General features: G+C 51.5%; 1 pseudogene; it reads left to right on the top strand.

Annotated features, from left to right (window-relative positions):
• Positions 1–1,442: 1,442 nt before the first annotated feature.
• Positions 1,443–11,421, top strand: LOC125533216 (annotated as a pseudogene).
• The last annotated feature ends 3,327 nt before the right edge of the window (positions 11,422–14,748 follow it).

Genomic DNA, 14,748 nt, shown 5'->3' with positions numbered 1-14,748 from the left:
CGACGACGACGACACCGGCGGCCAGTGAAGACGGCGACGGCCACGACACCGACGGGCGCGGCAGGAGCGCACGGGAGGCGTTTTTTTATTTTGTTTTTATATGTTAATTATGAAACTGGGCCTTTTAAGTAGCCGTGGAAACTGGACCGTTTTGTGGCCGACCCCTATATATGTTTTATATTTTTTTAAATGCGTTTATTTACTTTTTTAGTTATTTCATTCTAGTTTTTTAATTTTTTTTATTCACGTCCACCCCGGACATGATTTAGGATGCGGCCGCGTGATGGGCGCACGCACGACCCATCGGACAAAACCGGACACGAGCAAACCCATCGATGCCCCAAAGAAACAAAATCCGGCCAATCCGAATGTCTATTTGGGGTCGCGCGGTGGAGTTGGCCTAAGATGTGTGCCGTCCCGATCAGATCACCCTGCGATGCCGGGCGGAGGAACACTAGTCATGCCTACACTGAGCACTCCATGCCTTTCCGAAAGCTGTGAGCTTGATATCTCGCACACGTGCGTCCCGGCGACAGAAGAGCATGCATGGGTGGCGCATGAGTCTCCCTGGCAGTCGTCGTTGAGCCAGCGTAGCCGCACCGTACGCCCCAGCAGGCCACCCCCCGGCCCGGGCCACATGTGTACTGCACACGCCACATCGCCCCGGCCCACCTTCTCTAGCCCCGGTGGCCGGTCCCACGCTCTGCATCCTCAGCATTCACCGTTTTCCTCTCCTTCCATGGCCGCGGCGTCGTCCATTTCGGTATTGGGCTGCGCCGGAAATCGTCTGACACGGCCGAGAATTTCTAGTCAAATGATCAATGCGAAGTGTAGCGGTTAGACAACTCCAATGAAGTGACTCATTTGGTCCACGGTCGTCAGTTTTAATCGGCGCGGACATAAAAGTTGGTCCAACGCGCCGATCCAAACGGACGCGCGTCCGATTTTCTTTCACGGGCGATCTATTCCTGGTCCATTTTTGAGTTGTATTTGCATCGGCGCGGACATGCGATGGACATGCGCATGCTCGCCTTTTTCTCTTCCCGGGCCCACTGGTCGGTGGCTCATTGGCCTCCCTCATCCCCCAGCCAACAACAACCCTCGTCCGCCTCCTTCGTCGCCGACGCCGCCGCCCTTTTTTGCCAGCGACTATGCCAGCTGCCGCCGCCTTCACATCCGCCCAGCAACGCCGCTCACTCCCCCCGTCGCCAGCCACCGCCGTCTTGCCGCCAGGCAGCAAACTGCTTCCCACCGCCACTCCTCCAACCGCACAGGCGCCCGCGACCAAGAGGCCGCCTCGCCGCCCCGGGCAGATCCTCATCGGCACGCTCGTCGGACACCGGCAGGGCAACTAGCTGGTCTGTGCGCGCCGCGACTCCCCTCGCCGGCCGTCTCCTTCTTCGACGCCCGCAAGTTGTTCGGCAGTTTGCCAAGATACGAAAATGGACTTCGCCGACGAGTTCTTTTTCCACAATTTCCTTTGCGACTCCGACGATTCGTCGTCCGACGACAAGGAGATATTGGCCGCCGTGTTGGTCATCACCACCTCAACAGTCAGTGGCCGTTACTTCGTGGCTCCATTCCGGGCCACCTTCCGGCGTTGAATCGCAACTGAGAGGGCAGGCATTTCCTTCTTTGGAAGGACTACTTTGATACAAGAAACCCGTTGTTCAAACATCAAAAATTTCACCACCGTTTCCATATGAGTAGGCATCTTTTCAACCGTATTTGAGAGGGGGTGGTCAGCTATGATGACTATTTCGAGTGCAAAGAGGATGCCGTCGGCAAGATCAGTTTCTCCTCTTATCAGAAATGCACTGCCGCCATCCGAATGCTTGCATACGGAGTGCTCGGTGATCTTATTGACGAGTACGTCCGTATGAGTGAGTCTACATGCCTAGAGTCCCTGTATAAGTTCTGCAAGGCTATTATTGCTGTGTTTGGCCCTGAGTACTTGAGAGAGCCGACAGCTGAAGATACAGCCCGTTTGTTTGCGATAAATGCTAGAAGGGGCTTCCCAGGTATGCTTGGCAGCATAGACTGCATGCACTGGGAGTGGAAGAACTGTCCTTCTGCTTGCAAGGGTAGTATAAGGGACATGTTAGGGCTTGCACTGTCATATTAAAGGTCGTGGTGTCTCAAGATCTCTGGATCTGGCACTCTTTCTTTGGCATGGCTGGATCACACAATGATAACAACGTGCTTCAGCACTCGCCGGTGTTTGCTAGGCTTGCCGAAGGCAACAGCCCACCGGTGAACTTTACTGTCAACGGACACAACTACGACAAAGTATACTACCTGGGTGACGGTATCTATCCTCAGTGGACCACTATTGTCAAGACAATACCTAACCCTGTCGGAGAGAAGAGGAAATTTTTTGCCCAAGAGCAAGAGAGTGCCAGGAAGGATGTCGAGCGTGCCTTTGGTGTTTTGCAATCTCGATGGTGCATCGTTCGGTATCCTGCTAATACCTGGAGCACGCAGAAACTATGGGATGTGATGACTGCTTGTGTGATCATGCACAATATGATCATAGAAGACGAGCGCCCGAAACATCTATACGATCAAGGGTTTCAGTTTTAGGATGAGAATGTTGTGCCTGAGCATGGAGTAGCGGCAACATTTGAACAGTTCACCCAATTTCATAAAGACATGCGTGATTGGAAAACTCACGTGTAACTGCAAAATGATTTGGTTGAGTATATGTGGGCTCATGTTGGCAACCAATAGATGTATCTTTTTATTCGTTTGCAAAACTATGTGAAACATTTTTATTTGTATCCGTCTTATAAAACTATAATATTTTTATTCGATAAAACTATCTTATTTGACAATATGTTTGAATGCAAATCAATGTAAATATTGGGCGGCCAGCCGGCCACGCCGGCACATATGGGTCGGTGTTAGAGTTAACCTTGTTGTTTTGGTTTTTCATTACATTTACTTGGTAATGACATGCATGTAGACATGCTCAACCATTAGGCTGCGGCCATACACTCACGTAGAGATGAGATGACGTGTGTGTACAAGCTAGTGATGAGTAGGTAGTCTCCTGCATGGATGTGTTGGTTAGCAAAATTGGTACAGCTTCGTAGAGTCACAACATCCAAGTTCGGCGGCAGATCAACGGTGGAGCAAGAAGCGGACACAATCAGTTGTGGCGTGCGTCAAGTGTGTCGTGGGTAAGCTCGTGTCTGTTGCAAACTTGGAGGTGACTCAAGCCTGTACGCGTGTGTGCTGGAGTGATTAGTGAGTCAAGCCGTTAGTGGCGTGGCCGTGTGTGTTGCATGCAGAATTATATGGAGTGGATGCAACGTAGTGGTTAGTGGGTGCGTTGGGGCTGGGTTAGTCCGGCTACTTAATCCCATGTAATCATGTCCATTGTTAAGAGAGTAAGAGAAACGGAAAAGGCACAAGTTGTGCGGTGCCACAAAATTTCCTGCGTCCTCTTCTACTACCTCTAGCACATGCAAGTTTTCTTGAGAGAATCCTTGAGCTGAGAGAGTTGCAAGGTAGAGAAGAAGCGGCGCTGCGAGAGACGGCGCCAACAATTGGCATCAGAGCCTTGTCGATCCGAGGCGACGGTGGCGGCGCGACGGACTTCATGTGAGGTGGAGGTCGTCGGCGCAAGGTAGAGGTCACTGGCGGCACGATGCTGCCAGTGGCCGGTGTGTGCCTCCGTTGTCGTCGAGCTGCGTCACGAGCGATGGAGAGAGGTATGCTGTCCGGTAAGTTGCGGCACCGGCGGCATGGAGGTGATGGCCAAGGAGCGGAGGCCACGACCACAAGGAGTTTCATGTCCGAGTCGTCGACAAGGTGCGTCATCGTCGACAACATGAAGGCGAGTCACCGGCGAGTTGCGGCACCGGCAACGAACATGGAGGCGAGTCACTGGCGAGTTGCGGCACCGGTGGCAAACATGCGGCAGCGAGGGTGCCACGGGGGCGCACTCATGGTGGTGTAGGAGGTGCGCCTCTTATCGAAGCCAACCGTGACGGCGGCAATCGGCGTGACAAGATGGCATTGGCGGCCATTTACGTGTTACACCGACGACATCGACGACCGTGGGCTTCAAGAGAGGAATAAGTGACAACAAAATTAAGGGGGTGATTGTTAGAGTTAACCTTGTTGTTTTGGTTTTTCATTACATTTACTTGGTAGTGACATGCATGTAGACATGCTCAACCATTAGGCCGCGGCCATACACTCACGTAGAGATGAGATGACGTGTGTGTACAAGCTAGTGATGAGTAGGTAGTCTGCTGCATGGATGTGTTGGTTAGCAAAATGGGTACAGCTCCGTAACAACGTCCAAGTCCGGCGGCAGATCAATGATGGAGCAAGAAGCGGACGCAATCAGTTGTGGCGTGTGTCAAGTGTGCCGTGGATAAGCTCATGTCTGTTGCAAACTTAGAGGTGACTCAAGCCTGTACGCGTAAGTGCTGGAGTAATTAGTGAGTCAAACCGTTAGTGGCGTGGCCGTGTGTGTTGCATGCAGAATTATGTGGAGTGCATGCAAAGTAGTGGTTAGTGGGTGTGTTGGGGCTGGGTTAGTCCGGCTACTTAATCCCATGTAATCATGTCCATTGTTAAGAGAGTAAGAGAAACCTAAAAGGCACAAGTTATACGGTGCCACAAAATTTCCTGCGCCCTCTTTTTTTTTAGGGTAAATGCCGCCGCTTTATTTAATTAAAAGTTCGCAAAGCCCGGAATGTTATCTGAGATTACACTCAAAATACAGTCTGGGGGCACCCCCAACCAGACCCTACATAGTTCGTCTCCTATCCCTACTTTAGCCAACTTATGCGCCGCGACATTTGCAGATCGTCGAACCCAAGTAACTTTCACGTTTTGCTTCGTCTCCAGCATTTGTTTTATGTCATTGATCCATGGTCCAATAGCCGAGAAGTTTCTGCCGGTTTGGTTGATCATCTGGACAGTTTGAAGACTGTCCAGTTTGACGTGGATATTTTGGACACCTAGCTCCTCGGCCACCTGTAAACCACGCCTACACGCGAGAACTTCTGCTGCTTCAGGATTAACAATGCTTGGGAAGTGATGGCAAACCCCGCCCGAAACGCACCATTGTGGTCTCTGAGGACAGCTCCACCACCCGCCTTGTCACCCACCTTTGACACCGCTCCATCACAGTTGAGCTTAATCCATCCCACCTCCGGCACAGCCCACTTCTGGATCTCCCTCGGCTTTGGCTGATGAGCGTTTGACCAATCTGTCATATGTGCATAAACACCCTCCATTATTGCATGTGGACTCTGAATTCTGACTCCATCCCGCGCCTCATTTCTAGCGAGCCATAAGCCATATGTCGCCTGGATCATCGCTTCTTTCTCATCGTCGGCCGCCCTGGAGAACCAACTCAGAAGCCATCGAGCTAGAGCGCCCTGGGTATCGATCTGACACGGTGGGGCTGCCATCGTAATACCTTTTTCTGAGTGCAACAACTGCCAGAACTGAGAGGAATGCTGACATGCCCAGAAACGATGAATAATAGATTCTTCTCTACCGCATGCAACACAAAAAACACCTGGTTTGATTCACCGCCGATGAAGCTTTGATCCCACCGCCAGTCCATTTTGAATCATACGCCACATATGAATCTTCGCTTTGGGTGGCGCACTAGTATCCCACATCGCCATGTACCGCTTGTGTTTCTGGACCGAGCTGGAGGACTCCTGCTGGCCTGACCGCGCTCTTCTCCTAGACATCCAGAGATGGTAAGCTGATTTCACATTGCAGATGCCATTCTTAGTGAAATTCCATGCGGGGTAATCGTTGGAACCCGGGCCACCAATAGCAATCTGTGCTATATCGCATGCGTCTGACTCACTAAACATGGTGGCAAGCTTGTTCCAGTCCCAGCTAGTCCCAGTACTGTCCAGAAAATTTCTTGCGCCCTCTTCTACTACTTCTAGCACATGTATGTTTTCTTGAGAGAATTCTTGAGCTGAGAGAGTTGCAAGGTAGGAAAGAAGCGGCGTTGCAAGAGACGACGCCAACAGTCGGCGTGTTGGACGTGCTACCGACTCAAATTTAAAAGAAAGCGAACGATCGACTCAAACGGACAAAAAATGAATGAAATCGTCGTCCGTTTGGGTTGGCCTATTGGAGTTGCTTTTACGGACCGAAAAGTAACGTCGACTCGCAAGGAATTAGAGCTGGCCCGGCGTGCAAATCAAATTGCGTTTGGAAGCAAGGGGTCTTGTAGTTGTCGGGCACATTGAACTCCACAGCAGACATATCGACCGATGCAACTACAAACCAGAGTGCTTCACTTTTCACTACACGGCCTACTTCAGCTACGCAGGATCTTTTCTTTCCTTCTTTCGCCGAACCTCTGTGTGTATTGATTGAGCTCCATTTTCCAACGAGAGGAGAGCACGGCAGGCAGGAGTACAGAAGATCGTGATCATTGGATTTTCTTTGGGAAGGCAAGCATACAGACTTGGCACCAATGCATGCTTGTAGCTTTCCCCACTTGCACGCATATGCTGCATTGCAGCATGCACGTACAGACAGACAGGTCTTCATGTCGGAACAAACGAGCACTTCACATCACTGTGCTACTGTGGAGCACTACTAGTGCTCCTATACGCCTAGCCATACCTCCGTCAGTAACAGCAGGAGTAGTAAGCTTAGGAGGTAATAGCACCCCAGCTACCTTAACTTGCACAGCATGTGATAATCTAGTCCCAAACTTGTAAAACTTGACTAAGTCATACCCCAACTTAAATCTCATGTGATGTTTTAGTCTCAGACCAATCACAGCGTGCCAATTGGCTGGGCCGGTCAGCGTGCGCAGTTTTGCACAAAACCCCCTGCCGTTTGCCTGATTCAACCCGCGCCGCCTGCTCCCCTCGGCCGCCCGCAGCTCCTCGCTCCGCAGGCTCGCGCCGCCGCCGCCGCCCTCTCCGTCGGCCAAGCAGCCTCCTCGTCACGCGCCGAGCGCGGCCGCTGGAGCCGATGGCAAAGCTGGTGCCGCCCCTCCCGGCGTCGTCGCGCGCCTCATGGGCCTCGAATCCTGGCCCGCCGCCCCCGGCGCGGCCGCGGCCGCGCCGCCGAGGCCGCAGAAGCAGAGGAAGGTGGAGGCGTCGGCGGGGGAGGAGACAATGAGCCGGCGCCGGTGGTCGTGATGCTGCCGCCGAGCCGGCGCCCGCCCGCGCCCGGCTCGCCCACGCACGCGCCGCGGAGCCACCACAGCGCCGACCTGTCGGCGAGGAGCCCCAGGCGGATCCGCCTCGTGCACGCCACCGCGTCGAGGCTGCTGGAGCCGGTCGCGCGCGAGCTCGAGGGCCGGCGCCAGGCTGCAGGCCATCGCGTACGCCTGCTCCTCGCCGCAGCACCGCGGCCACCCCGGCGCCCCGCAGCGGAGCTGGGGCACGCCAGGCTGCAAACCAGACGAACTATTCCGACTCATCGGCTCCTCTCAATAATGCTGAGACTATATATAATTCCAATGATCAATCACCCGAGTTTCACAAGAGCTATCAGGTCAGTTTTGACGTTGCCCTACTGCTTCATTTTGTCAACCTTTTATATCTCTTACTTATGTTTACTTCAGCAATATTGATCAGTCAATCATGAAATTACCTCTTTGATAGTATGTCCATACGATGAAATTGTAGTGCTTATACTTATCACTTTGTCTAATGGTAGAGACTGATAAGGAAGCACTTACATGAATCATGCCTGGTACATTTTGTGAATTTGTTGTTAAAATAATGTTCCTCGGAATGTGATTGGATGTTCCCTGATCTTTACTGAAGTATGTTGGAACCGTTCTCTCACGGGATGGATGGAGGTAGAAGAAGAAGAAGCACGGAAGAAAACGGAGAAAGATATACTGGATTTCACCGGGCCGCACACGGCCCCGTTACACTATTCCAGAGCACCAATTGCCTCACTATAAACATGATTACAACCGGCTTTGTAGCCCTCGGCAGCGACGCAGCGCCCAAGCTTCTAACGCCCTACAAACATGATTACAACCGGCTTTGTAGCCCTCGGCAGTGACGCAGCGCCCAAGCTTCTAACGCCCACACACGCATGAACTACTGGCTGCTGCATGCGATCCGCTCGGCCTCACGCAACGCACAAACGCGCTGGACGCGGCTCGATCCATCTGATCGCAACGGCCAACTGCATGGTGCGTGCACAGCTCCTAGCTCCACGCCACATGCACGTCAAGCTAACTAACTCCAACACACGCACGCACACGGACTCACGCACACACACGCACCTACGAACCTGGCACGGCCACACACCGCCACACACACATACGCCACATTTTCGCTGCGTCCCACCCGTCCCGCACGCATCCGACGCGTCCGACACCATCAGTACGTCCCGCGCGCATCCGACGCGCCCAACGAGCCCGACCACGCGTCGCTTATTCCAACACACACCCTCTAAGCCACGGCCTAGAGGAGTCCGTCATCATCGACGTTGGCACCGACCAAGAGAGCTTGCTCCGCAGCTGGTCCTTTCCGCAGCTGCGGGCACTTGCGTCGGAAGTGTCCGTGCTCCCCGCACTTGTAGCAGCTCCTGCGCCTGTTGCCGCCGCTCCCCGACGCCATGCTGCGCCCGTCGTCGTCGTCCCGAGCACCGCCGCGTCGACGCTCCCGTGCTGCCCACTGCGCCGCCGTCATGAGCAGCTGCTCACCCCCACGCTTGCCGCCGTCTTGTCCACGGCGCCGAACCCGCTCGTCGAACGCAGGTAGTCGCCCGAGCGCTTCGTCGAACGCCATCGTCGTCACGTCGTGGAACTGCTCGAGGCCAGCGACGACGGGGAAGAGGCGATCCGGCACCGTATCCAGCAACTTCTTGACAAGTGCTGCGTCGCCCAGCGTCTCCCCGAGGTTGGCATACCTCGCCGCCATCGCCGCGAGCCTCCCGCCGTACACGTCGAGCTCCTCGCCATCCGCCATCTTCATCCGGTCGAATTCGCCACGCAGCGTCCCCAGCCTCGCCGCATGGACCCGATCGGCGCTGACGAACCTCATCTTCAGGGAGTCCCATACCTCCCTGGCGGTGAGCTTAGTCGACACCTGCAGCAGCACATCCTCTGGCAACGCCACGAGGAGCAACGCGCGCGCCATCTTGTCCTTCTTGGCGTTCACCGCCGCGTCGCCCGGCGCCACAGCCTCCCATACGGTGTGGACGTCGAGGATTGCCTGTGCCTTGGTGGCCCAGACCGTGTAGTTGTCCGCGGTTAGCATCGGCATCGCCATCGTCGCCGATCCGCCCGCGCCGCCGCCGTGTGGGACGAGCGCCATGGTCGCCGGTGATCGTCCGAACCGAAGCTCTATATACCAATTGTTGGAACCGCTCTCTCACACGGATGGATGGAGGTAGAAGAAGGAGGAGCACAGAAGAAAACGGAGAAGGATACACTGTATTTCACCCGGCCGCACACGGCCCGTTACACTATTCCAGAGCACCAACTGGCTCACTACAAACATGATTACAACCGGCTTTGTAGCCCTCGGCAGTGACGCAGCGCCCAAGCTTCTAACGCCCACACACGCACGAACTACTGGCTGCTGCATGCGATCCGCTCGTCCTCACGCAACGCACAAATGCGCTGGACGCGGCTCTATCCATCTGATCGCAACGGCCAACAGCATGGTGCATGCACAGCTCCTAGCTCCACGCCACATGCACGTCAAGCTAACTAACTCCAACACACGCACGCACACGGACTCACGCACACACACACGCACCTACGAACCTGGCACGGCCACACACCGCCATACACACACATACGCCACATTTTCGCTGCGTCCCGCCCGTCCCGCGCGCATCCAGCGCGCCCGACGAGGCCGACACCACCAGTGCGTCCTGCACATCCCGCGCGCATCCGACGCGCCCGATGAGCCCGACCACACCACGCGACGTGGCTTATTCCAACAAAGTAATGGTTTACCAACTTGGATGACTTGGCATTCATTATACTGTGATCAGTGGTCACACTACTTTTTGTCTAGCTTGCTATTGAAATTTGAAAATGTTCTTTTGTTCTAGTTCCAGGGTGACCAAGGGGCTGATTCTCCTGCTACGTGCACAAATGACGAGCCCAATCAGCCGAGCCCAACATCTGTCTTCGAAGCATGCTTCTCACACGATGCTTCCTCCTCAGGAAGTCCAACTGAAAAGATCGGTAAATACTTTTGTAGTATCACCTTGAATGTTGTACTAGGATGTAAGGATACTTTGTAGATAGTAACCCCTGCAAACCATTTTACTTTTAGTTATCTATAAAGCTAGGTTGAAAGGCCTTTTCTGAAGAAAAAAATGTGTGCTACAAAATAAAGTTTCCTCTTTATTTACTCTACTTCTGTTGCTGATCTGAAGTAAGAATATATGTTTATATGCTGACGAAACCTTAAATGAATAGCTATGTTTTGCATAAAATGCATTTGGCCACGAAATTGATTGCTTTAGTGCACATCTTGACGCGGTGTTGCAGATTAAAGGTTTGTATCACGATGAGTAGCGGAAGAAACAACAAATAGTTTACATATATTACTAATATTTGAACTATTATAAGACAGTGTTCTGTTACGCTATCTTCTAGTTAACTTTGCTCGCCTGAAATGAACTCTCTTTAGAGAGAAGCTTAAAACAATTCTGATTTACAGAATGGATTGAATTAGTAGGTTTTGACGTGTGTAATGGAGTATAGATTATGATGATAATGTATGGTTTCTTCTTTTGTCTGCAGAGAGTACTGAATTCTTTATTTCAATGGAGAACAAAATGGAAGATCTCTTCAATCTAGAGTCTGAAATCGTAGATTTGTCCATGTCCATCGACACAATGAAGACTGATGATCACGGCAGCAATGCAGAAATACCATGTGTTCAGAGTTCTCCAGTGCATGATTTTGAGTTCCTAGAAGGCAGGCTCCACAGCATCGGAGAAGCCATTGCAAATGCTGAGCTACTTCTGGACAGCAGCCTCTTATGTGGCACACCGTCAAGTCTATCACTCCATTCATTCATAGTTGAGATGCTGGAGACCGTTGAGGCCGTCTTTGGCGATGGATCAGAGAGCAGCTTCGGCTTCCAGGAAGAAAACAACTTTCAACGCACCAACTTCCTGTTCGACTGCATCGTCGAGTCGCTGGACTCGAAGTTCCGCGACTTCGGGAAATGCGGGTACAAGGCTTTGTTGCGAATGCCTCTCACCATGAGCAAAGACCTGCTGAAGAGGGAGATATCCAAAGAGATCGGCAGCTGGAGCGATGTTTCATCGGACCGTGCTGCGGAGAAGGAGCTGGACCAGGTGGCGGCGGCAAGGTGTGACAGGTGCCGGACCGAGGCGTTCGACATTAGCGTCGCCATCGAGGACGACATACTCGAGGCCCTCGTCGGTGAGTTCACCTTCAACCAATGCTGCTGAAAGTGTGGAAGTTTACTGGTTAACATGGCATTGGTCAGGCATGAGTAACACTTTGCAGATATGTACTCTATTTCTCCTCCGAAGATGTTATACAGCGTCATGTAGTAATATGGACGCTCCCCGCCCCCGGTTAGTCCCAGATTTAATTCAGGTGTGCTATACTGCGGGTTGAATCAGGCAAATGGCAGAGGGTTTTGTGCAAAATTGCGCGCGCTGACCGGCCCAGCCAATTGGCGCACTGTGATTGGCCTGGGAGTAAAACATCACATGAGATGCAAGTTGAGGTATGGCTTGGTCAAGTTTTATAAGTTTGGGACTAGATCATCACATTCTGTGCAAGTTAGGATACCTGGGGTGCTATTACCTCTAAGCTTAGCTAGGCTGGCCAAGGCAGCACTAGGTAGTAAATTCACCTACAGAGCGAGTAGTAGCTTTTTGCACGCACAAGGCTGAAGAAAGTAATGCATGCACGGTGTATCCATCTAATGGAGACGACGATGGGAGGGTATCAATCAATAGACAGAAAATGTGTGCACACGGCTTAGCATGCCTTCCCCACTTTACACATGAACGCTACTACAGGTGTACAGATGACATTATCCGTATATAACTTTGAGCATTGTTTCTTGGTGTATCTTATGATCAAATTAATGGTGGAGACATGGTCAGCGCACACATCCTTCAACAAAAGGTATCAATGTAGGACTCCCGAATGTTTCATTCCTGATGGAGGCTTAACCGTGGTTATGATCCTACATTCTTTCACTTTCATGTCAGATGCCACGATATCATCTCGAAGAATGTTGTGGAACGAGGAGAAAGTTCTCCCCGCCCTATCCAAGTGTCTATGGTGCAAGTGGTGGTTGGGCTCGATGGTCCCTCGATCTTGATGTCGCCGTGAGGGATTACTCCGGTCGTTCTTCGCATTTTAGTTTAAACTAAGCACTTGTTTCATTAAAAGGCGTGGAGTGCTAGAAATTGCATTGAAGTTAGGCGTCATCATCTCAATCAAATTGACCTTGTATGCTTGTCTGGGCTGGTCAGCTTGCCGTTGCTTTATTTCCCTTCCCAGATTTGACGTATAAATAGATGAAAACCCGATAATCCTCACATCAAGCCGCCTGGTCTATTGGTTGTGCTATATCCATAGCATGGCAGAGGTCTTGACTCTTGAGTTTGACGTCCCATGACGGTGCAATATTTTTTATGTTTTTTTCCAATTGTGGTTGCCTTATTTCCTGGCCAGAGCTAACGTATAAATAAATGACAACCCGAGATCCAACACGTTATTTGTTAAGACGGACGAAAATCTTATGGGTCCCATCGTAAATTTAAAAAAAATGGAGAAACGATCCGTCTTTTAATATTAAGTAAAGATAGAGATTAAAAGAAATGCCAACCTTTCGTGCGTGCTCCAAGGGACCAGCACGGCAAACGATGACACAAGGGGGGAAGCCGACACGTGCACCACTTTTGGTGTTATATTAGTCTGATTAAAAAATATATATGATACATACGCGTCAAGATGATCAGTGTACCAACCAGTGACACGGTCAAGGCCTTCAAATCATTGGTGGTTGTCGTTTACATTGTTTATTGTAGTTAGTACGAATTCCCGCTATACGAAAATGGTGTACGAGCGAACTCAGCGTATCTAAGATGGTTAGGTCTTTTGTGGTGAAACCAATCCATTAAGGTAAGTTTAAGTTGTAGACTCTGTTGCTCGCATTTTTATAAATTTATTTCAGATTTTTCTGCCTTGTTTCGTTCAGTGCGATTGTACTGTGTTTAGAAAAATGAAAATGTAGTAAGAGTTCTACGTCGGGAGTTCTCCCAGTGAAAAGAAAATACATGGCCGATTATTGCACGGTCACGGGGAGAGTACGTTTGCTGCTCTTTTGTCCCGTCCCAATCCAACTCCAGCACTATCCCTTTTTCCATCGTTCGTTGCTCACTGCTAGGTAGCTGATCGATCGGATCAATGATCATTTTATAATTTCACCTTGTTTGATCAGTTCGGTGTACTAAGTGACAGTGTATGGAGATCGGTGCATGACGTTGTTGTGATGGAGATGCACCAGCTGATTTGTGCTGGCCGTATGCATGCATGCATAATGTTCAAACATATATTCACCACCACGTTGTCATGTTGACAACATCCTCCTCATCAATCAAAAGAGAAAAATAGTCGATCGAGAATAGAGTAACACTTCGTTCCCTGTCGGGGGTAGCTACTAGCTAGCCCGCGGTACGTCAATTGATTGATCCCTCTCGGAGCTCAGCTCCGGCTGTAAAACGGCCGGCGAGCCACTGTGTGTGACGCCAGCCACCCATCCATCTCTCCGGCTGCCCGGATCGATACGATCACGTACGGCCGGTCAGGCCGGACGAACATACCGACGTGAGACGGGACGGCACGACGGCGGCGGGCGATCGACGGGGTACGTGCGTGCGTCGGGAGCGGCCGGGATGCAAGCGGCCGAGCGGGGGAACACCATGCCATCCCGACAGCTGATGACAACTTAGACATCTAGTGCACATGCGGCCCGGCGACGACATTCGACATTCAACATGCATGCATGCCCGCAACGTACGTGCGCGCGCGCGTGCAACCATATATGGCTGGCCGTGCGACACGGATGTCCTATTTGCACATATGTACTATTTTTGTTCTTTGCTCCTTAGAGCATCTAACTAATTAATGGGAGCATCTATCTACCAGATAAAACCACTCCTCCACTCTCACATCCACACTCTGGACCCATGTTTCTCCCTCAAATTTGGGAGAGGTTTTGCTCTCCCAAATCTTGCTGCCTCGGCAGCCCCTCTCCCCCATCTCACCTCGTCTCGCCTCATGCGCCGCACCCCATAGCAGCCACCACCCCGCTCCGGCCAAGATCTAAGGAGGGTCACTGAAGTTCTCTGTTCTCTCTGGATTTTGTGCTCTGGCTGGATCTTATGTTTTAACCGGATTTACGTTATAAAAGAATTTTTGGCTGGATTTTACGATCTAGCTATATTTTATGTTCTACCTGGATTTTACATTGCATGTACAAATAATGCCAGAAGCATGCGTGTTCCTCTTGCGACTGAATAGACAGGTGTTTACTTTTTCCTGGCTTATCTATTCCTGTAATCGTGTAACCATTGGCCACGATCACGACCGTGGGATGGCACTGGAGAAATGGATCAAGCCGGCTTGTTGGGAAGTGTTGAATAAAAGGAATAAACAGAGAAGAAGCAAAGTTTACGTGTTGCCAACCACTTTAGCTATATGTCAGGCGACTGAATTTTCATTTTTGGATCACTCAAATTTGTAGCCCTTGA

The sequence above is a fragment of the Triticum urartu genome, chromosome 1, assembly GCF_003073215.2.
Source record: "Triticum urartu cultivar G1812 chromosome 1, Tu2.1, whole genome shotgun sequence".
Lineage (NCBI taxonomy): Eukaryota > Viridiplantae > Streptophyta > Magnoliopsida > Poales > Poaceae > Triticum > Triticum urartu.
This window is presented reverse-complemented; position numbering and strand designations above follow the sequence as displayed.